This window comes from Leopardus geoffroyi, chromosome X, assembly GCF_018350155.1.
Source record: "Leopardus geoffroyi isolate Oge1 chromosome X, O.geoffroyi_Oge1_pat1.0, whole genome shotgun sequence".
NCBI classification, from domain to species: Eukaryota; Metazoa; Chordata; class Mammalia; order Carnivora; family Felidae; genus Leopardus; species Leopardus geoffroyi.
In genome coordinates, this window is record NC_059343.1 from 4540030 (window position 1) to 4567797 (window position 27768).

Below are 27768 nucleotides of genomic sequence, written 5' to 3' on the forward strand. Positions count from 1 at the left end.
CACTGTCAGCTTTGTTCCCGAAAGTCTGTCTGAGTCTGCATTTCTGCAACCAGTGAGCAATGGTCCCCATTTTGCTTCCTGTTGTCAGGGCACAGTGTCATCTCGTCCCAATATTTGCCAAATTGGTAGATCAAAAGGAGCATTTTCCTTGCCTGTTAATTTTAATTTTTGATTCCTGATGAGATTAGATGCTTTTCGTGTTTCTGTTAACTTATAGTTGATGTCTTGTTCGTCATGTGACATTTTTCAGTTAGGGTGATGATTGTTACTCTGTCCCCTCCTGTCTTCCAGCCCGCTTTTTTCTCAGCCAATTCCTTATCACATCCTTCTCCATTCTGACATGATGGGTAATAATGACCTATTTCCTTTGAGCTACTTTGTGGCCACACACACTCTTTTCCACCTTAGATTCTTCTCCCAGACCGTGTCTGGAGCCTGTTTTTGTAGGTAACGGGAGTGGGCTTAGACTTGACGGGTGCCCAGTCCTCACGGAAACAGGAAAAAGAAATAAAAGAAATGGGGCTAGAAAAATCACATGAGTGCTGTTGGGTCTCATAAGACAGAGTCTTGAGCAAGTACGTGACCCTGCAGCCTAGTGAAGAAGGGTAAATTTTGTGCCCAGAGACATAGCGCCCATCCAGTTGAATTACATGAGAAGTAAAGAGTGGTTTTTGCTGCCTAAGCGCCAACATCCACATTTCACGGTAAAAAAGGGAAGAGATGGGGATTTAATTATTGCAATTATTATTAATCATGTTTGACTTGTTCCCCCAAGATAAATGTGACACTCGTATCCACTCTCGTTTGGGGACACCAGTGAAGAGAGCGTAACAACCACAAATGCAGGCAATTGGGCGTGAATGCTCTCTCCCTAGACCAAATAGCGGATCTCAAGTTGCAAACACTCGGCGCAGGACGTGTGCACGGGCTCTGTTCCTGGGCCACCACAGCTGGAGGCTGCCGTGGAGCTCCAGGTGGCAAATTGTTTTGCCTTTGGATTCTGCGAGTTTGGGGATTTTGTCTTATTCAGTGTGGCTGTTGGAACACCAAAGCCACGCTGCGTCTTATGTTTTTGATGTAACCCGTCCCCCCCTCCGCATGCACTTACGATCTTTCCTCTGCCCTCAGTGCCCTAGGATTCAGTGATCATGGGCTTTTCCCCCGGGTCTGTTTTCAGTCACGGCTCTGGACACGCTGTCTTCTGTTCAGTATGGACATTCACATCCCTGACTTCTGAAACTGTGTCTTGTGTTACCGCTTTGGAATTTACACACCCCGCCCCTGCATGGTTTTTCTTTCTTTTTTCCTCTGCTTCGATGCCTGCTTATGACATTCTTGTTTCATATTTTCTCTGCTGTTCTCAGCCACCTTGCTCTTTATTCCACTTTCCTTTGAGATGCTCTACAATTCTTGTACCCGGCTGAATTATTTCATCATCGATCAGGTGCTATCTTTCCAAAACTTCTGTTTTCTTCTCTAAATGTACTTTTTCCAAAGCACCTTTTGTTTATCTACTGATTGATTGCTGGATGATTGAAAGATTTTGGTTTGGGTGGTTTTGTTTCTGACCTTCATGGTAAGGACTCCTTTCAAATGGATTTTGGTCCTTTGCCTCTGTTTATAGCGAAGAGGGAGGTTCTGCAAAGCTGAGTGGAAGCTGTGCAAATTGTGCCAATGGGAACACTCACTCTGGGTCTCGTCTGTCAGATAGCTGGCCTTTCGGTCCGTGACCTGCAGCTGTTATCTGGGAACGTCCGCTTTCTGCAGAGAGGAATCTTGTCTTGCAGACTGTCGGGACCCTCAGGAGAGGCCCCTGGCCGTGTGGACCTCATTTCAGGATGGCGTGCCCCTCTCTGCACACCCTGTTTTCACTCTCTCCTGGTTCCTTTCTCAGCGATCCTTCCCATGTCTGCTTGCCACTCTCCAAAACCAGCCTGTTCTTTCCGACTGCTTGTGTCCAACTGGGTTAGTAGACGATTAACATTTCCGTTTTGGATTTTTAAGTGGTATTTAGAGGCCACTGATTACGATGCATCTGCATTTTTAAAAACTTAACGTTTAAAATTAAATTTAAAAACTTTTGGGGCGCCTGGGTGGCGCAGTCGGTTAAGCATCCGACTTCAGCCAGGTCACGATCTCGCGGTCCGTGAGTTCGAGCCCCGCGTCGGGCTCTGGGCTGATGGCTCAGAGCCTGGAGCCTGTTTCCGATTCTGTGTCTCCCTCTCTCTCTGCCCCTCCCCCGTTCATGCTCTGTCTCCCTCTGTCCCAAAAATAAATAAACGTTGAAAAACAAAATTTAAAAAAAAAAAAAAAAAAAAAAAAAAAACTTTTACGTTTTATGCTTACAATTCTCACTTGCTATCATCCTGTCTGTAGAATACAAATATCCGTATCCCTCTTGGACAGTGAGGAAGTTGAGACCTAGAACGGTTAGGAAATTTCCTGAGAACCACACAGGAGACGTTTTATTGCTGACGTGGTAACCAGTTTACTCTGGCTCCAGAGTTGACGTTTACTAATTTTTGTCTGTGGTGTATGTTGCACCATAGGACACTGCCGAAAGTTATTTTTGACCTATACGAATGGTCGTTTCCATTGCCTGATCCTAATTTTTCGTAAAAAGAGCTTGTCCCATTTATCGATAATTAAAGCTTTTCCTTTCCATCACAATGATAATTAGTGACAGTAAGAGCATAATCCAGGAGCATTGACTAAAAGGCATTGGTGCCCCTGTGTTGAATAAAATCTACATCCTAAGTTGAAGGAAGAGCTAACCAAAGTTTCGCTGAAAAATTGGGTGGTGAATTTACTGGTTATCTGATAGATCACACAGACCCAGTGGTTATCAGGGAAAATCATTTATTCGCTTCGCTTTGGCAAGAAAATTGATACTCTCTTCCTGTCATCCATTTTGAGAGCTTATGAATTTTCTTAAAAATGACACCTGTTCTCTCTTGTAAGGGAAACACATTTTTAAGAGGTGCTGACTGATTTTTCTGCATCACTCAGGACTCCACATTTGTATCAAGAAGACAACAGCTAACACACTGTGCTCATCTCCCCTTAGCACACGTGCGTTGTATCCACACTGTGTTCAAACGTTTGCATGATGTGTGCACAGCACAAGGAGCAAGGCTGTACTCACAAGGGGAGGGGTGCACAATACTGATTATCTTCAACAATTGAGTCAGATTCTCTCTGTAAACTTTCACGCAGAGGAAGGACTGAATTTATAGGTTTGCTATTGCTTGAATTCACAAATAATAAATTTAAGTGTGTTAATTTTTTTAAATGACGTCAGAGGGGCGCCTGGGTGGCTCAGTTGGTTGAACGTCCGACTCTTGATTTTGGCTCAGGTTGTGGTCCCAGGGTCGTGAGTTCGAGCCCCACATTGGGCTCTATGCTGACAGAAGGGAGCCTGTTTGAGATTCTCTGTCTCTCTGTCTTTCTTTGCCTTCCCCCATCTAAAATTAAAAAAAATGATAATTAAAAATTAATTTAAATGATGTCAGAAAAAGGCCTTCTGAAATAGAGGTGAAAACACCAAACCCTAACTGAAGATTTCACCCTATGCCACAGACGTAGTGTTTGACAGGGATATTTAGAACTCAGAGTATTTCAACATTTTATTCCAAATTGGAGCTTTAATGAAAGAAGGATCAGTCTGTAGAAGTGAACTTGCACATAACTGAAGAATTATTCTCTAACTTCCTGGAAAGAATAACTTATGTGATAACTTGGGGCAGGTCCAAGGTTGCACATAGCTGTTAAACATCATGAGCTTTGCACAAATCAACGCATGACAAATATTTTCTTTTTCTTTTTAATGTTTTTTTTAATTTATTTTTGAGACAGAGAGAGACAGAGTATGAACAGGGGAGGAGCAGAGAGAGAGGGAGACACAGAATCTGAAACAGGCTACAGGCTCTCAGCTGTCAGCACAGAGCCCGACGCGGGGCTCGAACTCACAGACCGTGAGATCATGACCTGAGCCGAAGTCGGACGCTTAACCGACCGAGCCACCCAGGCGCCCCATGACAAATATTTTCTAATTTCAACCCCATCCCAGGAGTGGAGTGGATTGTAGGGGGGCACAAAGGGAATGGTCTCCTGGCCTCTCGAAGTTGGTAGAACAATAGGAAGCTGGATGGTGTTGGAACCAACCCAGAGCTTGAAGTGCCCGCTCCTGTTATGACTGTAACGCCAGATATTTGCTTCACAGGTGGCGATGGGAGGGCCGAACTTAGAATACAGTGTAAATAGGCATGAACAACATGGGGGTGTTAAGCCGTGTCTCTCCATGATGTCGTGAGTTTTCCTCATTCCACATCCGTTTGTATTTTAAGTGTTTCTCTTTGTTTTCATTGTAGTCCTAAAAGCAAGACTTGTTTAATATTTAAAAAATCTAAAATCAGGGAAGCATTGGAAAAAAACACCCTAATCCCATCACTGGTACTAAGCACTGTAATTGTGTGTGTGTGTGTGTGTGTGTGTGTGTGTGTGTGTGTGTCCTTCCAGAATTTCTTAGGGATGATATACAGAAATCATAACTTACTCTTTGTTCTGTTGTATGGTTTCCTTTTTTTTTTTTTAATTTTACTTTGAAATAACTATAGATTCAGAGACAGATACAAAGCAGGAGTGCAGAAAGATGTCTTGTGTACCATATGTTCAGGCTGCCCGGTGGTAAAAGACTGTTGATTTTTGGTTTTTTTAAGTTTGTTGTTTGTTTGTGTTTGTTTATTTATTTACAGAGAGAAGGGGGGGGGCAGAGAGATTGGGAGACAGAGAATCCCAAACTCCACACCATCAGCACAGAGCCTGATGTGGGACTCAGACTCATGAGCTGTGGGATCATGACCTGAGCCGAAATCAGGAGTCAGATGCTTAACCGACTGAGCCACCCAGGCACCCTAGGACTGTTGTTTTCAACAGACATATTTCCTATACTTCTAGCCCTGGAAATTCCTGAGCAGTGAAGATAATTGCTATCTTCACCTCCTGCCCTCCTTCCCCCTCCCTAACTTCCTTTCTTCTTTTCTTCATTTCCTCCCTGCCTCCCTCCTTCCTTATATTCTCCCCTTCTTTTCTGTATTAACTTTCTAGGGCTTCTGTAAGAAATTACTGCAAACCTGGTGGTTTAAGTGTTTATTTTGAGAAACAGAGAGAGGACGAGCCGGAGAGGAGCAGAGAGAGAATGAGAGGGAACCTCAAGCAGGCTCCACACTGTCAGCGCAGGGCCCAGCTCAGGGCTCAGTCTCATGAACCGTGAAATCCTGATTTGAGCCAAAATCAAGAGCCAGACGCTTAACCAACTGTGCCACCCTGTTGCCCCATCATCTGCCTTTTATAAGAACGTTTGTGTTGACATGGGGCCCACCTGGGTAAGCCAGGATCCTCTCCCATTCTCAGGGTCCTTAACCTAAACACACCTGCAAAGTCCCCCTCTTTTGTTTCTTAAAGTAAGATAGTCACAAGTTCTGTGGAGTAGGACGTGGACATCCTTGAGGGTCTTTTTTTTTTTTTTTTTTCCAGCCCACCACACCTTTCCTGTGTTCTTTCTGCTCTGAGGTCGGTCCATCCAGACAGTGTCTCCTGGGCCTTTATCGGATGCGCAGGGATGTGCTAAGCATGGTGGATGGCATAGAACCGCGGTTTCGTACAGAGAAATGGTCCCCTACTTATGGTGGTTCGACTTAGGATCTTTCCACTTCTGATTTGACTATGGTGCTAACGCAGTCTGTGTTCGGTACAAACTGTACTTGGCATTGTGCATTTGGATCGTTTCCTGGACTAGAGACATGCAGTGCTGTCCTCTCTCGTGAGGCTGGCCAGGGGCAGCTCCCAGTCAGCCCCAGCATCACGGGAGCCAAGAACCAGCACCCTGACACCCATTCCGTCCCCATACAAGCACCTGCTTGTCACTTGCCGTATTCAGTAGATGGCGTGAGGTAGTCAATGCTTTATTATAAAAAAGGCCTCTGTGAGATGATTGTGCCCAACGTCAGGCTAATGCACATGTGTGAGCACATTTACGGTAGGCTCGGCTAAGCTGCGATATTCTGTAGGTTAGATGTATTAAATGCATTTTTGACTTTTTGATATTTTCAACTTACGATGGGTTCATTGGGACATAATGCCACCATAAGTCGAATATCTGTAAATATTTGGAGATAGGATACAAACATTTGTACCCATCGTATGTGTTTTCTTTTCTTCCATAACAAACAGTGGCTGCAAACAACACCCATATATTATGCCCCAGTCTGTGTGGGTCATGAGTCCAGCCCAGGAATAGATTGTTCCTGTGCTCAGGGGAGTCAGTATGTCATCTGAGGATCGGGATCCTTGTCCAGAATCAATGGGTATTGGCAGAATTCCCTTCCTTGCAGTTGGGGTCTCAGGCCCCAATTTCCTTGTGGGCTGTAGGTCCTGGCCCACTTTTGGCTCCTAGAGGTCACCTGTGATTCGGGGCACGTGGCCCCTGTAGGCAGTTCATGTCATAGTTCTTTATTGCTTCTTCAAGGCCATCTGAAACCATATCTTTCAAGGGATCACCTAATCGGGTCAGGCCCACCCCAGATGATATCCCTTCTGGATGAATTCAGAGTCAACAGACTAGTCTCCTAATACAGGAATGCCATCCATCACATTTACAGGTCCTGTCTGCCCCTCAAGGGAAGGGGGTTACACAGAGCGTGTACAGCTGGGTGGCAGGGGTATTGCTGGCCATCTGAGAATTCCTCCTGTCCTGCCCACAGTTTTCTAGCTTCTGTCCGTTGAAACTCCTCCCTCCATAGAAGGTTGTCCTCCTTCTCTTTCTAACCACTCTTTCTGATGTCCGTAGCGTGGGTCTATTTGTGGCATGCTCCAGCTTCCTGAGCAGCCCCTCATTTGGTGAGATCCCCAATAGGCACCCAGTTGTCTGCTCGAGGGGGAGGGGGTCAGGGAGAAGGCTGGACTCCTGTCACACCCACTTCATACTGGCTTGTTCGTTCTTGTTTTTTCATCTCAGGGTAGAAGGCATGGTCTCCAAGGCTAAAAGCCAGACTGGGTTTGAATCCAAACGTCTGCCATGTCCTTCTCCCTCCCATTCGTACTGGGGCCGCCCCCGTGCACATCCGGCAGCCAGAGAGTTGTCTGTGTGTTCCTTTGTCTCTCTGCCTGTCCTCGGACCCATCAGAACCATTCGGTACTCCATAAGTAAAGAAAAGCAGTAGGGGCTGTGATACAGGTGGGCTCACATAATATCTGGCTCGGTGGAAAATTTGAACCGAGAAGGGCATGTGGTTTTTGTGCCTTCCTGCCCTAGGAGTGTGTTGTTTTACATAGATAACTCATCCAGTGATCCTGAAGATAATCCCTTGGAGATCACCAGAATACTTACTTACATACACATAAACCACACTTCTTCCCTTTTGATGCAAACAATGAGGAATTGCACCGAATGGTTTTCTTGCTAACAAGTACTGTGCTTTAATGAATTTGCAGGATACAATTGAAATTGGCATTAAATGTAATGCTTTCTATTTAAATATCCACACTCTTCCCTGCTGTAGGAAATGCTGCAGTCTAACGTGGTTTTAATCAACCTACAGGTTTGCTGTGGTTTCCTTTTTACATGTAAAGATTACATGTCTTTGACGGCAGGGAAGGAACTGTGCAGAGCCACCCTTCCGGGCCAGCCGCTTACTTTCTTGTGCATCCCATTGGGATTTTTGCTTCCCCCATCCCATCCCGGCATGTCTGCTGCAGAGATTGTTACCTACTTTTGTGGGAGGACTGCATGGGTTCTTTTGGACCTTACGGTGTAAAGGACTTGTCTGTAACCCCACGTCACAGAAGATACTGTGGATGAGAATGGAGAGGGCCACATGCAGAAGTGAGTGTGGGAAGGTCACTGCTTGGTGTCCAGCCCCTTTGTGTTAGGTGTGGAAATAGGATCCCATCACTGAAACCCAGAACTGACCACAGGACACAGGATGCTGTTCGGGTCTTGGCTTCAGAGGTGGGCATTCAGACACTGGAATGGGCTGGTAGCCCTGGGCAGCCAGACTGAACTCCAGCTTGGATGTCTCATTAAGTGTCTTCCATATTGGTCTTTTAGAGTTCAAGGGATGGCCCATGGCAGAGACCTCCATATCTAGGATAAATCCGAGGAGACGCTTATAAAAGACAAGCTGGCACGTTAAGGTGGCTGAACCAACGTTCTGGGCTCACATGTGATTCCTCTGTCGTTCTCTCTGGTGAGAGCTGTGTTCCCAGACCAGCCCTTCTGTCTAAATTCTCCAAGGTAGCTAAGGGGGAGGTAAGCAGGTCTTTCTGAGCCTTCTGGCCTCTCATTGCCTTCAGCTCAGAACAATGCACCTGCCAAACAGGTGCATCTGGGGGAGGCTTATTCTGAACCCCTTCAGAGGAAATTCTGCTGAACGTGACAATAAGCATTTTGTATCCATGCATGGGGTTTCCTCAGAGAGTAATTTTATTCTTTCAAAAACGTTCTTTCGGCATTTCACATCCCTGAGGAGCCCATAAAAAAAAATAACGTAGGCAGCCTCCCGTGGAATTTGGGGGGTGGTCTCCTGCAGCCTGTGCATTTTCTCTGTAATTTTACTGCAAGTTCTCTGTTGCAATCTCTGCTGTGGACACTCATGCCAGACCTGCAACCTGCACCTCCTACAGATGTATCACTGGTGGACGTGTTTGGAGATGAGCCCATGAGAATGGGAAAAGTCCTCAGAGGATCTTCCCGGGTCATTTCGCCGTCCAAATGAGACATTCTCTGATCTTACTCTCTGTAGACCAATGAGGGGATGGGGGGAGTCATCTACTGTGGCTGAATGCAGACCCCCCCCCCCCAAGCTGGGCCAATTTTATCCTGTAGGTGTGGCTTCTGCACTGATTAGTGGTGTGACCCTCACCAAGCACCTCAACCTCTTAGAGCCTGTCTTTCTCCTTTATGGAAGGTGGATGATGTCCAGGCCTCCATTGTGAGGATTATATGTGGGACTGTCCTGTCTCTCATTTGCACATGGACCATTTTTTGGGAGGGAAATGAGGTGTTCATAATGAGGACAACCTCCAAGGCGCTTTGATGTGGGGATAGTGTCTGTAACATACCTGCCATGGTGTCTGCGCCATCCAAGGTCCCCATGCCATCAGAGGGGGCCCATGCCATCCAAGGTGCCCACACCATCACAGGGGGTCCACGCCATCCAAGGTGTCTGTGCCATCCAAGGTGTCCACACCATCCAAGATGCCCATGCCATCACAGGGGTCCCATGTCATCCAACGTGTCCACACCTTCATGAAGTGCCCATGCCATCCAGGGTGCCCACAGCATCACAGGGGGCCCATGCCATCCAAGGTGTCCACGCCATCACAGGGGGCCCATGCCATCCAAGGTGCCCACACCATCACAGGGGGTCCACGCCATCCAAGGTGTCTGTGCCATCCAAGGTGTCCACACCATCCAAGATGCCCATGAGATCACAGGGGTCCCATGTCATCCAACGTGTCCGTACCTTCATGAAGTGCCCATGCTATCCAGGGTGCCCACGCCATCACGGGGCCCATGCCGTCTAAGATGTCCATGCCATCACAGGGGGCCCATGCCATCCAAGGTGCCCACACTATCTCAGTGGGTCCACGCCATCCAAGGTGTCTGTGCCATCCAAGGTGTCCACACCATCCAAGATGCCCATGCCATCACAGGGGTCCCATGTCATCCAGCGTGTCCACACCTTCATGAAGTGCCCATGCCATCCAGGGTGCCCACACCATCACAGGGGGCCCATGCCATCCAATGTGTCCACACCTTCACGAAGTGCCCATGCCATCCAGGGTGCCCACACCATCACAGGGGGCCCATGCCATCCAATGTGTCCACACCTTCACGAAGTGCCCATGCCATCCAGGGTGCCCACGCCATCACAGGGGGTCCACGCCATCCAAGGTGTCTATGCCATCCAGGGTGTCCACACCATCCAAGATGCCCATGCCATCACAGGGGTCCCATGTCATCCAGTGTGTCCACACCTTCATGAAGTGCCCACGCCATCCAGGGTGCCCACGCCATCACAGGGGGTCCATGCCATCCAAGGTGTCTGTGCCATCCAAGGTGTCCACACCATCCAAGGGGCCCACGCCATCACAGGGTCCTATGCCATGCAAGGTGCCTGCTCCATGACAGGAGCCATGCCGTCCAAGGTGTCCAGACACTCATGAAGTGCCTGCGCCATCCAAGGTGCCCTCAGCATCATGGGGGCCCACACCATCCAAGATGCCCACGCCATTGCTAGGTGCCTGTGCCATCGCAAGGTCCTGGCTCTGCTCTCAACTCATCTTTGTCTGTGTCGCCGTCATTTATACACCTGCATAGGTGCTGCACGTGGTGCACAGCTAGTGCACAGTCAATGCTGTTGACATCCTCCACCTGACAGCATTCACTTTTCCAAGTCACATTATTTTTCACTGATCTCAAGGGATGCCCATTGCAACATTGGAAACTCAGGCAGATTCATCTATGTCTTTCCTTTCTCAGCCTTTCCATAGAGCCCACCCTCCAAATCTTTCATGAACTCCCGTGGCCTTGTCGGCTCAAGTTGATCGAGGGCAAAAGCTACTGTCTAGAAGGAAGCACTTGATGTCTGTATGCTTTAATGGAAATCGGAGTCCGTGCAATCCTGCTCCCATTTTTTGTCATGTGTTCTCTTGGGCTGTGGAATGAAGACAGCTTACACATCAGTGGATAGCGGTGAAGAGAAAAAAAAGGCTCTGTGGAGGCAGATAAAGCAGGGTTCAGTGCACAGTTTCGCCTCTTGCACTCCCGGGCAAGTGTGGAGAGTCCTGTCAGCTCATGGTTCTCTGGAATGGGGGGAGAACATTGCCCTGGATGTCGGTGGCATGGTGACCATCTGGGGAGCTGTTTTCCTCCCTGCTATCCTCAGAGCCACATTGCCCCCCCTCACCCATTATGTTCTCCTCCCTTCCTTCCATGGAGGAAGCCCCATGGGAACTACATCAGCAGACTATCTTCCGTCTGGCTCTGGTGCATTTGACCAAGGATAGCCAAGACATTGGAAGGGGAGGGAACTCAGGTTGAGGTATTCATCTGAGCCCCTCTTCCTTCCCTGCAGGGTTACCAAGGAAGGGCTGCATTCTGGACTAGGGATGCCAGCTCTCCTCAAGAGCCTTTGCTTGCTCTGGGTGACCATTCTCTCCCCTTCGAGCATCAGGGTGGTATCATCTTTTGGGACTAACATTGTCCTCCTGGCTTCCCTATTCCTGCCCACACCCCTGTCAACGTTTTAGTAAATTCTCCATAATTCTATTTTGCGGGTATCTTCTCTTTCCTGTTGGGATGTCTCACCGATTCTGGGCTCTCCCTGGTGCCCCCAGGAAAACGGCACCTCATTTGTAGACCACAGAGGCCATCCATGGTAGACCCTGGAGAGAAACCGTTGCTGTAACTTTGAAGCTCACATGTATAGCAGACATAGTGCAATACGTAGCTCACTGAAGCCAATCAGAGATGCTCACCCCAGTAACTGAGTAACAGATAGACTTACCTGCCCTACAACATAACCCTTATGTTACTGATGTCTCACGGGATGGGGCAGACACACACCTGCACACACCTGCACCACTTCTCGTGAGAATGGTGTTGGTGAACTGGCATCTGGCTTTCTGTAGATGCTAAATAGGCAGGATGCTACACCAACAGCTATGATTCTGGCACCTTTATGACATCTCACAGGACAGGAAGGTTGATTTTATGTAAAGATCAAACTTGAGGGGTACCTGGCTGGCTCAGTCAGTGGAGTGTGCGACTCTTGATCTCGGGGCTGTGAGTTCGAGCCCCATATTGGCTGTAGAGATTACTTAAAAATAAAATAAACTATTTAAAAAATCAAACTTGGAAAAAGGCTCCATCTCTGCCAGTCTAGGAGTCCCCTACACCCAAGACAATCTGGTCTGCATTAGACAAACACACAGATGCAGACTCAAGAAGGAGAGACTTTTATCAAAAGGCATTATTTCAAGTTGGAAAAACACTCCAGCCATTAGGTTTACACAATTTCAAAGCTTAGGCAAAAAGGGTTTCTCTTTCGTGAGGAGAGGCAAACAAAGCCACGGGAACCAGGTGTGAGATGTGGGATGAGAGGGTGGACAGACTGGACAGTAGATCCAAGAATGGTTTCCCCTGGGGCAGCCTGTCCTCAGGAGGGGCTGTCTGATGGCTCTGGGTTAGAGCGAGCCAAAGTTTGGGGCCTTCAGGGAAGGAGAGAAGCTGAACCAAAGTTTGACAAGTATTTTATTCTGATTAATAAGTAGGGACAAGCCATTCAGTGAATCATTTGACACAAAGAAAGGGAATTTGGGGAGTCTGTGTCTGACCTTGTCCAACGTTGTCATGGGAGGCATTCAGAAATCTTATGTGAGTCATTCGAGGAAAGGTGGTTCTTTGCAGTCAGCCATTTCCCAAAACGGAGAGGGCAGGGGTATTTCTTAACTATTTCTGACTTGCAAGATCACAGGGCTTGGGTGAAATCCAATGTCATTAATGGCAGCAGTTGAACTGACAACCTTTTCTTCCATTCAGTGTGGTTGAGCTTCAAGGGAGAAAATATTCAAGGTATACCCAGAGAGAATGTGTATTTGGGTATATCTCCATCCCATTCAGTGTGGTTGAGCTTCAAGGGAGATAATATTGAAGGGATACACCAACAGGATGTGTCTCCATCATATTCAGTGTGATTGAGCTTCAAGGGAGAAAATATTGAAGGGATACGCCAAGAGAATGTATACTTGGTCATATGTCCATCGCATTCAGTGTGGTTGAACTTCAAGGGAGAAAATATTCCACGGATTCACCAAGAAAATGTATACTTTGGCATATCTCCATCCCATTCAATGTGGTTGAACTAGAAGGGGGAAAATATTCAAGGGATACACAGAGAGAACCTACACTTGGGCGTATCTCCATCCCATTCAGGGTGGTTGAGATAGAAAGGAGAAAATATTCCGTGGATACACCAAGAGAATGTATACTTGGGTGTATCGCCATCCCATTCAATGTGGTTGAACTAGAAGGGGGAAATATTCAAGGGATACACCGAGAGAACCTACACTTGGGCATATCTCCATCCTGTTCAGTGTGGTTGAGCTTTAAGGGAGAAAATATTCAAGGGCTACACCTAGAGAATGTACACTTGGGCGTATCTCCATCTTATGATCTGTTGGCCAAGCCATTGCAGCAGAGCCAGACTGTGCATTAAAGATGAATTTGAGGGTGATGCCTTGGGGAGCTTGGGCAGGCCGGGTTTCCAAGGAGAAGGTTCCTCCTGGGAATATGCTCACTAAACTCCTACTGGTAAGCAAGCATGGAAGGAGGGTATGGGAATGATGTTCCCATCTCCTTGGCCATCAGCCCATGTTCCTGACAGGCGAGCGGCATCTGGGAGATGCCTTGCAGATAAACATGTCTTCCAGAGAGCACTCTTGCTGCTTTCCAGCTTGAAGCAGACCAAGCTGGGAAGCGCAAGGCAGCTACCTGCTTCCGCCGGTGTTCTCTTAACACGCATTGTCCTGCACTTGCATTTAAAATCTTCTGTTGCTTGATAATTTCCATTGATTATAATGATTTTCTGTGATGCTTAGCAAGGGAAGGTTTAGAAGGGGTTATAAATGGGGCTAATTAGTGAGATGCAAATCGCTTTTATGGCTGTTTCCAAACATTTAAATGACCCATAATTAAATTATGTTGCCAAATTATTTGTTAATTATCATCTTCCTATTGAGTTTATTTCATCAGGAGATCCCGCGCACCGTCTCACGGGCAGAGCAAGGAGTATCGTGCAGATGGATCCCTTGCAGAGAACAAAGAGAATGCCTATTTGATTGGGTTTCTCAACGGGTACACGTTCGTGTTGTTATTTCCACTTTGATCTATCTTAGATGATGAGTTCACTTGTGGACTGACAGGATCTCCTGGTTGGGAAGGATGACAGCAGTCACTTTGTTCAAATTCCCTCCGTCTCCACCAACTAATCCCTGCCACAGTATCCCCGACAGATCGGGTTTTTCAGTCTCCTCCCAGTCGTGGCTGGGGAGAGATGCCATGTGACAGGCTGATCATTTCGTGGTCTGGCAGCTCCTGTAAGATTGTCTTCCTTGTTTTGGACACTGTCCTGTCTCGGGCCTCAGAGACAACAGCTAAATCTTTTCTGTCTTTTGCATGCAGCTACTCAAGCAAATTTAAAGGCGATTCTTGTGTGTGTGTGTGTGTGTGTGTGTGTTTGCTGAATGACTTTTATTTATTTTTTAATACAGTTTATTGTCAAATTGGCTAACACACAGTTATGTTACAGTTAACTACACTCAACGAAAGACATTCGTGGGACTTTGTCCCATTTATGTTTCAACCACCTTGACACACGGAGGGGGTTTTGGAGAAGGCGATGTGACACTCAGTAGTGAATGCTTGGAACTTGTGTCTTCTGTCTTGGTCTGTTTCTGAGATCTTCTCTCCTAGACGAAGAGCCCGGCAAGTTTTGCATTTGTATTGGTTTCTACTTTTGCCTAATCCAATGTGGTGGATGGATAGAGCAGGTAACCAGTCTCCCTCTTGGGTGGGGGAATGAGAAGGAAGAGCTGGGGTCGGGGGACCCTGGCATGGGGAAGGCTGATTCCCTGGCAGAAGGGTGTAGGACTGGGACTGGCTCTGGTCGGGAACAAGGGTGTGAGCCTGTACAGACACACACACACACACACACACACACACAGAGCTCTCTTCCAGAGGGTCATGTTGACTAATCATACCTGTCACACTGGCTCACCTTGCCCTGAGACCCTGTGGTGGCTTTGCTGCGGACTCCCAACCAAGGGTGTCATTTGGACACGTTTTACATGGCATCTTCCTCTGGCCGGGTTTTGGACCTGACAGAATGTTCTGATAAGGCTACGCATTTCAGGTGCTCACCATCTTAACTATCTGAGTAATTAAATGAAAAAATAAATGCATGAAAAGCTTCTGCATTCTGCTTACACATCCTGACAGCATGACGCATGTATTTGTAGTCACGAAGAAAACAGTAGTGATTAAATGATAGATTGTGTGTTGGCGGTGGAGGGGTGGCCATGGCCATCCTCCCTGGAAAGATGGTCAGGGTGATTATCATTTTTGTGGAATGTCTTTCACGCGGAGGGGTTAAGCAGCCTGCTGAAGTGTGAGGCTGACAAAAACCGCTGGCCGGCCATGCACTTAGCGGGGATGTCCTAGTCGTTTTGAGTCATCTTCGCCTCGTTCCCTAATCTGGTTGTTAAATCGGTCATGCCTGCCCCCGATTCCTAATAGCTAAAATAATGTTCTTCTTTTTCATCTCCAGTCATTGCCCAGCTGAACGGTTCTCACCCCTGTAAAGAAAGCTTTAGTACCTCGGACAGAGAACAATCCCAGGGGCCTTGTGATGTTATAGCCCCGATGGCAATCAATAGGACGGGAAGAAGCTTTTCACTCTCTTTCCAACCCCCCGGCTTTCCCTTCTCCTTCAGACCCTCTGCATGCTCCATTTTCTGTCCTTTCACATTTGCTAACCGTTCTGTGCCGTTGCCTGTGATGGAAGTCCAGTCCTTCGTGCTGAACGTTAGAAATTACAACTGGTAGGGTACTCGGGTGTTTTGGCCAGGGGATCCGGGAATAGGCAGATATCCCCAAACCCGTGTTGACCCAGCCTCTGTTTCCTCCTGTGAGGTCCCTGAAAAAGACCTCTGTACGGCGCTGACCTCCTTAGGCAGAGGTACACTTTATTATTTGCTCCAGCACTGAACTCCAGTGAATTGTAGCAAGTTAGACTGGGATGTGCCCAGACCTCCTGTCCTGCGTAAGGCAGACGGACAGCATGGCTTCCTCCCATGCGGGAAGGGGGCATGTGACTTTCTGGAGACTCCTTTATGAGGCCACCGGTCCCGTCCCCTCCCCAAAGCCCTGCCTCCGGATAACATCACCTGGTAGGGGGGTTATGATTTCAACATCCGAATCTCTTCAAGGCAGTGGGGGAGACACAAACAATGACACCGTGACAGCTTCTATTTCTTAGAAAAATCCTTCTGTGATTCACCATTGCCAATAAACAGCTCCCCAAGATCTGGCCGCCCTACCTTCTACCATACCTCATTTTAATGACACTTCCATCCACTGCTCTCTGGTACCAAGAACTCTCCAGCTATGGTGACCCCCGTTGACCAGACAGGACGTTGTGAGATGTTCACATGCCCACATGCCCCAGAGTTTTGAGGACCGCTCTGGTTCGTAAAATTCAGTAAAGTTTTACATAAGTGAACATGTGAGCTGAGCCATGGTCACGCGTGGGTAATGACAGAGCATTTAGGTGTGGAGGTCAAGGAGAGGTATGCCAGGGCCAAGCAGGACAGCGATTTCTTCCTCCCACACAGTCGTCTGTTGGCGAGCACCTTAACATCACTGCCTGATGCCAACTAAAACGGCAACCAGAGCATCCCATTTGCAAACTCACCCAAACGTGTCCCAGGTGGAGATGCGCTAGCCTACAGGCGGTGTGCACTGTCCTGACAAACAATATTACCAGAGATTCCAGTGGCTTCATTGTTGTGGGCGTCTCTTCATCACAGAGCTTTGAAGGCCCTGAAGAACCCCTGTATGTCCTGTTGGTTGTTTGCATTCGTGAATGAGCTAGACTCTCTTGATAGCGCATTTCCATCCCAACACACACTTTGTCCTTTGTGACAAAAACACAATTCGCCGCAAAGATAATCTCTTATCCAGGGGCGCCTGGGTGGCTCAGTCGGTTGAGCGTCCTACTTCGGCTGGGGTCATGATCTTGTGGTTCACGGGTTCCAGCCCTGCATCGGGCTCTGTGCTGATAGCTCAGAGCCTGGAGCCTACTTTGGATTCTGTGTCTCCCTCTCTCTCTGCCTGTCCCCTGCTTTCTCTCTCTCTCTCCTCTCTCTCTCTCTTTCAAAAATAAACATTAAAAAAAATTTTAATAAAAATAAATTAAATAAAAAATAAATTTAAAAAGATAACCTCTTATCGTAAAGGCAGTTCACTCATTACAAAGTATACATTTCACAAAATGACACTATATCAAAGCTCCATGGCATTAAATATTTTCTGGGGACTATGACAACATAAGTAAATATATGCTTATGATAATTATGAATTATTACGTGCAGGGGGAGAAACTGGCAATTCTCTTTCGTCTTAAGCGCAAGCCATTAGACGTGAATATCTACCTATAAGAGATTCAACCATCTAGACTGAAAATAATGAATCATGAGCAATAAAAGTTTCCCTTATAAAATTTGGGATAACAGGGGCGCCTGGGTGGCTCAGTCGGTTAAGTGGCCGACTTCGGCTCAGGTCATGATCTCGCAGTCTGTGAGTTCGAGCCCCGCGTCAGGCTCTGTGCTGACAGCTCAGAGCCTGGAGCCTGTTTCAGATTCTGTGTCTCCCTCTGTCTCTGCCCCTCCCCTGTTCATGCTCTGTCTCTCCCTGTCCCAAAAATAAATAAAACATTAAAATTTGGGATAACAGTGAAATATTAACTTTTATAAGACACTGATATTTGTAGACATTTCAGCATACTAATATAAGGTGATATATATGTGCATGTGTATAATCTCTGAGACAGATATATTTTGTCATACTTTTGGTCATTCTGTGTATATATGTGTATATATGTGTATACACACACATATATGATATGTGTGTGTATATGTATATAGAGTATATAGTAAAGAGTATTTTGCTTTTCAGTTACTTAAGAACTGAATGAGAGGAGCGCCTGGGTGACTAAGTTGGTTAAGCATCGACTTCGGCTCAGGTCATGATCTCACAGTTCGTGAGTTTGAGCCCCCTGTCGGGCTCTGTGCTGTCAGCTCAGTGACTGGAGCCTGCTTTGGATTCTGTGTCTCCCTCTCTCTCTGCCCTTCCCCTGCTACACTCTGTCTCTCTCTCTCTCAAAAATAAAACATTAAAAAAAAGAACTGAATGAGAAATTATATAATGAATGCAAGTGTTCATTTGGATTGTACTTAAATGAAATGCCTTATATGCAGGGGCACAGACAGCAACATACATGTTGTTAGCATGTGCATGATATAGTTATTTCAAAATATGTAGATGTTCACAAATTTTAACCCTGCAAATGACTGTGAAAAGAAATTCCCTAACCGTGATCAGGAGTCCAGGAGTGAAATTAATGGTGGTTAAGTATTTTCCATATTTTGTGTTTTAAAATCACATGATTACCGTTGGCAGATGACTGGATAAATGGAATGTGGTCGGTCCCCACAATGGAGTATTATTCAGAAGCAGGAAGGAAATCCCGACACGTCCTACGACATGGATGAGCCTCAAGGATATTGTGCTGAGTGACATAAGCCAGACACAGAAGGACAGATACTGTCCTGTTGTGCTCAGATGCAGTACTTGGACCAGTGAAACTCATGGAGACACAGACTAGCAGGGTGGGGTCCAGGGGCGGGGTGAGGGGAAACGGGGAGTCAGAGTTTAAGGGGACAAAGTTTCAGTTTGGAAGCACGAAGAGAGTTACAGAGATAGATAGGGGCGATGGTTGCCCAGCGGTTGTGAATGTACTCAATGCCACTGAGCTGTATGCTTAAAAGTGGCTAAGAGGGTACGTTTTATGTGGCTTTTTACCACAATGAAAAATTAACTAATTAGGGGCACCTGCGTGGCTCAGTCAGTGAAGCATCTGACTGTTGATTTTGGCTCAGGTTATCATCTCACAGTTCATGGGATCGAGCCCCACGTTGAGCTCCGTGCCAGGCATAGAGCTTAAGATTCTCTCTGTCTCTCCCTCTACCCCTTGCCCCTGCCTGGGCCCCTCTCATCACTTTTCCCTATGAATGGATTTGGGGTACAGCAAACCTGGGCTGTCACCGTGTCCCATGAGTCACTTGCTGCATGATGTCACGTGCCAGGCTCACCCCCGTCATCTGTAAAACGGAAGTCATCACAGAGCCAACCACACTGGTTCTTGGTAGTAGAGGGTGGTCTCTGTACCGTGGGAACCTCAAGGCTCATGAGCTGATACAAACTGAAGGGGGTGAGTTGTTATTATCGCTGTGGCCACTTGTGGGTGTCTCCACCACCCTGATTCTGAAGACTTGTGCTCTTGGCGTTACTCTCCCACCGGGGCTGAGCGTGGGACGTACATTTTGGTTGCTCTGAACTCCAGGGGAGGGGCTCCCTTCAGCTGGCTTGTCTGGTTGGGTCTCGAGGAGACAACAGGACCATTCCCACCTTTGCCTGAGACATTCCCCACGTCCTGGGCTGGCCTGGGACGGGTCTAGTCTCGTAAAAGACTCAGTCTGTTCGGTGCCATACATCAGTGAGGGCACCTGCATCTTGGCGTGTGTCACTGTCAAGGTGAACACTCACCTTTGCCAAGGTACCTAACACACGTTGAGGCAGCCAGACGTTTCCCCACACAGTCAAGGAAACGCTTGTTTCCTGGGGGGTCAAATTCTCCTCTCACTCTGCTTTTCACAGTTCTCCTGGAACATTTTGCTTTGTGTCAGTGCTTTCAGAGTCTGCCCCTCTCCTGTCACATGGAAGGAAAATACACAGTCAGCTCCAGGCAGACTTAGGGAAAAGCCATCAGGTTTGGGGAACATAAACATCACAGGAGCTTAGACGAGGTACGAGCCCTTGTGTTGTACGGCCGGAGGACAGAGGTGTGCGGAGATCGGGCGACCCGGTGGTTGGTGGGTAAGGAGCGTCAGCACCAATTTGCAGGGTGTTGTGCCCAGATTCCTTGCGTGCTGACCTGCTCTTCGTGTCCCGGAGCATAAGCTGTACGAGCAAAAGAGAAGTGAGCAGGAGGCACCAGGAGCTTGCAGGTTTCTGAACTTAGCGCTTTGTCAACCCTTCCCAGATTTCAAATGTAAAGGAAGAAGCTCAGCAAGGCTTAATTTTTTTTTTTTTTATAACGGAAATTTTTTTTTTTTAATTTTTTTTTTCAACGTTTATTTATTTTGGGGACAGAGAGAGACAGGGCATGAACAGGGGAGGGGCAGAGAGAGAGGGAGACACAGAATCGGAAACAGGCTCCAGGCTCTGAACCATCAGCCCAGAGCCTGACGCGGGGCTTGAACTCACAGACCGCGAGATCGTGACCTGGCTGAAGTCAGACGCTTAACCGACTGCGCCATCCAGACGCCCCAAGGCTTAATTTTTAAAATACCTTTCTTTATTCATGTTATTAAATCAGTGTAACTCATTTAATTGTGCCATGTATAGGTAAGTGTATTGAGAAATGCGAAGACCAAAAGACCATGTACCGTGGCATAGTCAGTAAAGATAGCGATGTGGTAAATAAGTGAAACGTGACCATTAATTTTATTTTGTTTTCTTTTTTAAAGACTTTTTTCTACGTTCATTTATTTTTGAGAGAGACAGAAAGAGAGAGAGCCAAGCGGGGCAGGGGCAGAGAGAGTGGAAGACACAGAATCCAAAGCAGGCTCCAGGCTCCAAGCTGTCAGCACAGAGCCCGATGCAGGGCTTGAACTCACTAACTGTGAGATCATGACTTGAGCTGAAGTCGGCCGCTTAACCGACTGAGCCACCCAGCCGCCCCTGAATATTTATTTTAGAAAAATTTCAAGCAGTTTATTATTTCTTGTTCAAGCATAGTTTGCATACAATATTACATTAGAAAAATCACAATTTATATTTAAATCTATAGAAATGCCTGTTTTCTTTAGCACATAATCAGATAGGTTTTTTTCTGTCTTGATGTCAGATGACTATTATGATTTTAAAACAGGACATCTATTTAGATAACACTTTGTCCACGAGATATATTGGTTAAGAAATTTTTATTATACATAGTTTGAATGGAATAAAACTGCATTTGTTCTAAAAAAAAAATGGTTTCTAAGTGTAGGGTTTTCTCTGTTTTCAATATGCCTTTTTCTCCATTGAGCAAATGGATCAGGAACATTTTTGTTGCCATGGTAAAGCTTCTGTTATGTAAGTGCATTGTTAATTTTTCTTTAATGAACAAATATAATGTAATTACACCTCCAGTCACGAAGGTGTTCTGAGTTCTCTCTCTCCTCCATAATGATTCTGTTTTAGGAATAGATACTTCCCCACGAAAGTTTTTTGTTTTTTTGCCAAATTAAGATTGTTCAGAAAAATAATTTAATTTTTTAGGGAGGGAAATTATGCAGTTTTTCAGAAATTAATGTGCCTTGTTCATAGTTAGCAGCAGAGCATTTTGTTTTATTTTTAAAGTACTTTTATCAACCACATTTTAATAGTTTGAAACGTCTTCATAAACACCTTTTTCTAGTTCATGCTTGTGGGGAACAAATAAGTTGTGGTTACTTCAGACAGTAATGATTTAGATGCAGTGAGATTCTAAATGGCTACTAACAGACTTAAATTTCCTAACAATTTTAATTGGGCTCGATGATAGGTCTCACCCGAGTCCTAACTATATCTACTGCAGGCACATTTTGGAGGTATAATTAATGACATAATGTCACGTTGAGCTAACCAAACCCACTCTGTGAGTCAGGAATTCATTCTCTATAGATATTAATAATTATTAAAGGGCATTCATCCTATTGGGTTTAATTCCAATAAAAAAAAAGTCTACACCTGAATTAATAAGCATCTCAGCAAAATTTTGCACAGGAAGTTGGAACAAATTTTTCCCAAGGAGGATTCATATGTACAATAGATCCTGACTGTGGTCAGATCCTGGTTTGCAGCCGATTCATAATCTTAAGCCCTGGATATTTTTTGTCTTCATTCTTCTCTGCAAAGCCCATTGCTGCAGTATCTTTCCCGAGAGCAAGCTTGAAGTCTCATTGACCTCTCTCTCTCTCTCTCTCTCTCTCTCTGTCTCCCTCCTCCTTCCCTCCCTATCTCCCTCCCTCCCTCCCTGTCTGTCTCTCTCTCTCTCTCTCTCTCTGACATGTCATCTCCTGTTGATTGCATAGTGGTAGTAATAGTATCCCCAATCAGTCTTGTTCTCTCGCGCCTGCCCCCACCTCATCTGGGTACCAACATCTCTATGGAGTCATGCCCACTGTGCTTACATTTCCTCCAGCCTCTGCCAGATCCAGGCACCGCAAAGCAACGGGTTGATGGGAGAATGCAAATCAGACACACCCATCACCCCCTGATTCAGTCCGTCACCATCTGTCCACCGTGTCCTCTGTGGGCTAACAGTGCCGTCCATATCTGATCCCTGCCATTCCTGCAGACTTTTCCCCAGCTCACAGTGTGAGTTTTGCACAGAAAAACAAAGGACCGAAAAACAGCACATGGCTATGGGAACGCTGTGCATTCAGCCATGTGCGCAACAAACACCGTAGAAAGAACACGGAAAGAAACTGATCCCCTGAGCAGTTCTCTGAATACTTTCTTTATGTATTTTCCTTCTGTACATTTAGAATAAAAGTAAAAACACAGCAAACCAAAATTCTAAAAAAAATGAGTTTTGATTTTTGTGTATGATGAAGTCAGGGTAGGCCAAAGAACTTCTCTCAGCAGCTGGATTTTTTTGGTGAAATGTTACTTAAGACTCACAAGGGGCCTGGATTTTGCTTCATTTCATCTCTCTGTCAACCGTGTTCCTCTGGGCTACCAGAAGTACATTTTTCATTCCTGGTATTTTCAACTTTCAGTCGTAAAACAAAAATTCATTTTTCACATGGTTGGTGAGCTGAGCAATGTATCTTTAAATTACTTACATAAATTCTGACCAGTCATTACTAATGAAGTGTGTTCTGAAAATAAGTTAAGCGTGGCCTGTGAGCCCCCGCCACAGAGAGCCTTTCTCAGGACGTCGTTAGCACAACTGAACTTTCACGTTTAAAGCTATGGTACCCTGTGTGAGTTTTCTGCTTCCATGCAACTGATGACGGCAAACGTCAGCAGCTCAAAGCACATGGTTTGTTATCTCCAGAGGTTCAGTGGGTGGGGAATCTGGCCCAGCTTAGCTGGTCCCTGGGTGGCCACCGAGGTACCGGCTAGGAACGGTGTGTCATCCAAAGGATCCGTGCCCGAGCTCGCTCAGGGGGTTGTGGGCAGATGCTGTTTCCTGCAGCCTGTTGGCATGAGGGCCTCCGGTCCTTGCTGCCCATTGGCTGGAGGCCGCCATCACTCCCTCGTCATGGAGGGCCATCTGTCCAGTTGTGCAATCTCGCTTCCTTCAAGTCCAGCAGGAGGAAGAGTCTGCTAGCCACACAGAGGTCATGGGGTTTTGCAACCTCATCACAGACGTCACATGCCTTTGTTTTCCACATTCTGTTCATTACAAGCAAGTCTGGAGGTCCGGCCCCACCCAAGGGGACGGGATTATCCAGGATGGGAGTCAGTAGCAGGAGGGCGTCACTGGGGTCACCTCTTTGTTTCAAACTCTGTCCCCATCCTTACTATCATCTACGCAAAGCTGTAATAATAGTGCTGTGATGACTGCCCCCAACGACTACTGGCCGCTACTGATGAGTCCCTTATGGATTCACAGCACTCAGCATAGAATTTTATCTTCTTGAGGGCACGTCCAAGGTAGTGTTAGGTTCATCTCCATTTAACACAAAGTGCTGACAAAGAGGCTGAATTCACGGCCCAGGTTTGGCCGCCACCCGGCAGGGGGGCCAGGATCGAAACCTCACCTCACCTGCAGAAGCCACCTGCAGAAGGCCACCCTTGAGGGTGCTGTGCTTGTGGGTCCCCCCGATGTGGCCGGCCAGAGCCCTACAGGGTGATTCTGAGGCTCCTTCCCCTGTGAAACCAGCCCAACCCGAGGCCGTCACGACGTCTTCTATCCAGTTTTCACCCCATAGGTGTGTTGAATTGGAACGGATTTGGTTGAATTGTCAGTGAATTGCTTTTAGTTGTAAAGGGATGGATGCATGAAAGTCTTCCTAAACAACCAGTGGTGTTTGTCTCAGGCTTTATCATTTTGGAGACCTTTTATTTCTCTTTCTTTTTCGTTTCCTCTGGGGAAGGCAAGGCGATGTTCTCCCCAGCCCCAGCTTCATTGGGGCATGATTGACAAAATTGTAGATACCTGAAGTGGAAGGGTGATGATTTCATATACGTATGTGTTGTGAAACGATTATCACGATTAAGTTAATTAACACACTGCCCACCTCACACATTCCCCATTTTCTGGTGTGTGGTGACAACATTTACAATATACCATCCACACGCTTTGCAAGCAAGGACACTGTTATTAACTGTGCTCACCATGCTGTCCGTTAGGTCCCCACAGCGTGTTCGTCATGTAATAGAAAGCATGTAGCCTTGCACCAACGTCGCCCCATGTGTGTGCCCCTAGTCAGCGTTCTCTTCTGCCTCTGAGAGTTAAGATTCCACCTATGAGTGAGCTCAGTCCGTGTTTACCTTTCTCTGTCTGGTGTGATATCTCCTGGCGCATCCCTGTGGTAGCAGATGGAACTGTTTTCTTCTTTTTATGACTGAGTAATAGTCCATTGACTCTTTGTGTGTGTGTGTGTGTGTGTGTGTGTGACTGAGTAATAATCTATTGACTGTGTGTGTGTGTATGTGTGTGCGTGTGACTAATACTCCATTGACTGTGTGTATGTGTGTGTGTGACTGAGTAATAGCCCATTGACTGTGTGTGTTTGTGTGTGTGTGACTGAGTAATAATCTATTGACTGTGTGTGTGTGTGTGTGTGTGTGCGCGTGTGACTAATACTCCATTGACTGTGTGTGTATGTGTGTGTGTGACTGAGTAATAGTCTATTGACTGTGTGTGTGTGTGTGTGTGTGTGTGTGTGTGCGTGTGACTAATACTCCATTGACTCTGTGTGTGTGTATGTGTGTGTGACTGAGTAATAGCCCATTGACTGTGTGTGTGTGTGTGTGTGTGTGACTGAGTAATAGTCTATTGACTGTGTGTGTGTGTGTGTGTGTGACTAATAGTCCATTGACTATGTGTGTGCATGTGAGTAATAGTCCGTTGACTCTGTGTGTGTGTATGTGTGTGTGACTAATAGCCCGTTGACTGTGTGTGTGTGTTTGTGTGTATGTGACTAATAGTCCATTGACTCTTTGTGTGTGTGTGTGTGTGTGTGTGTGTGTGTGTGTGTGACTAATAGTCTATTGACTGTGTGTGTGACTAATAGTCCATTGACTGTGTGTGTGTGTGTGTGTGTGACTAATAATCTTTTGACTGTGTGTGTGTGTGTGTGTGCGTGTGACTAATACTCCATTGACTCTGTGTGCGTGTATGTGTGTGTGTGACTGAGTAATAGCCCATTGACTGTGTGTGTGTGTGTGTGTGTGTGACTAATAGTCTATTGACTATGTGTGTGACTAATAGTCCATTGACTGTGTGTGTGTGTGTGCGTGTGACTAAGTAATACTCCATTGACTCTGTGTGTGTGTGTGTGTGACTAATAGTCCATTGACTGTGTGTGTGTGTGTGTGTGTGTGTGACTGAGTAATAGTCTATCAACTGTGTGTGTGTGACTAATAGTCCATTGACTGTGTGTGTGCGTGTGAGTAATAGTCCGTTGACTGTGTGTGTATATGTGTGTGTGACTAATAGCCCATTGACTGTGTGTGTGTGTGTGTGTGTGTGTGTGACTAATAGTCCATTGACTCTGTGTGTGTGTGTGTGTGTGTGACTAATAGTCCATTGTGTGTATGTATGTGACTAATAGCCCATTGACTGTGTGTGTGTGTGACTGAGTAGTAGTCCATTGATTTGTGTGTGTGTGTGTGTGTGTGTGTGCACGTGCGTGCGTGCCGCATCTTCTCTGTCCCTCTGTTGACAGATGTTTGGGTAGGTCCTGTGTCTTAGCCATTGTGAATAACGTGATGAACTCAGGAACGCATGTACCTCTGAGATCCCGTTTGCAGGGCAGCCCTTTATTTCCACCACGTCGGCTGAGTCCCCGTGGCAGACACGGGACGTCAGGGAACAGTGGATGAGACTGAGGCACGGGCAGCTCATGTTTCATGCCCAAGACCTCGTTGCTGGTGGCCTGAGCGGGGACAAGACCCCTGACCCACAGTCCTTCACTCATCCCCCCCTACTTCCTAACAAGCAGGCAGTAAAAGCCACCAAAGAGAGAATTGGGGGCAGCGTTAGGGGTGGGAGAGTGGCTGCTGTATGAGCCATGGCTCCCTGCTTGCTTGTCTCTAGAGGAAGAGGGTAGTGGAGAACAGAGCTGGCTTTTAAGAGAAGGGAAGGTGCTTGAGAGGGAGAGAGACCTAAGAGGGGAGAGCGGAAGTGTGTCAGGAGGGAGAGGAAGGAGGTGTTCCTCCAGGTCAGTGGTGGGGGCCAGTCATGGCCGCAGAGCATTATCTGTAAGCACTGCTGATACACGGGTAGGTGCAGAGGAGAAATCCGTGGTCACTCAGATGGGCGGCGGCTTCCGAATCCTTCTGTAGACACCGAGCTGCGCAGCTAGGAGAGCACACGACGTGCGTGCAGATGATTTGACAGATGCTGGGAGGGGAGCCAGGTGGGCATCCGTCGGCCCCTCTCTGCTGGGGCCTCTGTTGCTGCTGGCAGAGAGAGGGCGAGGCGGCGAGGCTGGGGTGCAGCTGAGCATCGTCCAGTGACCCATGAGCCCCACGGCAAGGGTGCCAGTGACGTCAGGGCTGGGAAACCCTGTTCACAATAATCAATCATCGTTTATTTACGCAATAAATAATTAATCCTGATGAAATACAGTTAAAATAATAATGATAACGAGCACGTGCTCCTATGTTCTTCATGTAGGTGAGTTCACGAAGGCGTAGGCAGAGGGCTTACAGTGCGCACACGCACACACAAAAGTGCGGTTCCAGATAAGAAGTTGTGTGTATTTAGTGTCCAGGTTAAGGGAAGCACGAAAACACCCAGTAGTTAGAAGCACACAAGCACGGTGTTGTGGTTCTCTTGCCTTCTCTGGTGGGAAGGCCCCACGTTGCTTTGTTGTGGGGATGGGAGGTTAGGGGGCATGCTCGTTTATCTGTCACTGGTGTTAGTTTTGCATTTCCAAGGGGTTGCATCCACTTAGGGACCCCTGATGTGCGACCCCAGGGCATTTCCTGGGCACTACTCATGGGTGTCTTCAGTAATCTTGAGAAGCTTCACTGTGTGTTGGTGCTCATAGCGACAGACGGATGCTCCTTTTCAAATCCTTCTACTACCCATCGAACCTTCCACCCACGTACCATGCAGTGTCGTCTCCTTCTTAACCTGTGTTTCGGTGGCGTTTGGAGTGAGGCGTTTTTAATTCAACAGAAAAAATGTCGGTGCTATGTGTCATGAGGTTTTCTTGGATGCTCACTCACCCAGCCGCTGCCCTCCTAGTGCCCACAGCGCAGCGAGGAAAGAGGACGTCCAGTTTCATAGCCACCCAAGTTGTCGTGCAGTGTTGCTGAGTCACAAATGCTGTGTAACGTCGGGGAGTACGTTCAGAGAGGAGAGGTTAAGAAGGACATGAGTGTTGACCGTGGTCAGGGACTGGGGTGTATCTCCTGCCGCCCACCAGGCCTGTCGAACAACATGCCCGGGACAGCACCTGCCAGTGCTCTGGCTCTCACTTGATGGGGACACAGGGTCGGGGCTGCAAAAGCAGTAGATGACGGGAACCAGAGGAGCGACGGAGGCAGAGAACAAAATGAACGGGGAAGCCCCGTCCTCCGGTAGAGGAGAGAATCTGATTCCCAGGGCCAGGCTTCTGGTTCCAGCTGGGAGGTTGAACGGGCACAGCGAC

General features: G+C 47.1%; 1 protein-coding gene across 3 annotated transcripts in view; it reads left to right on the forward strand.

The window, feature by feature from the left end:
* Positions 1 to 27768, forward strand: part of STS (steroid sulfatase) — a 167677-nt gene that overhangs the window by 53154 nt on the left and 86755 nt on the right. The window lies entirely within an intron of this gene.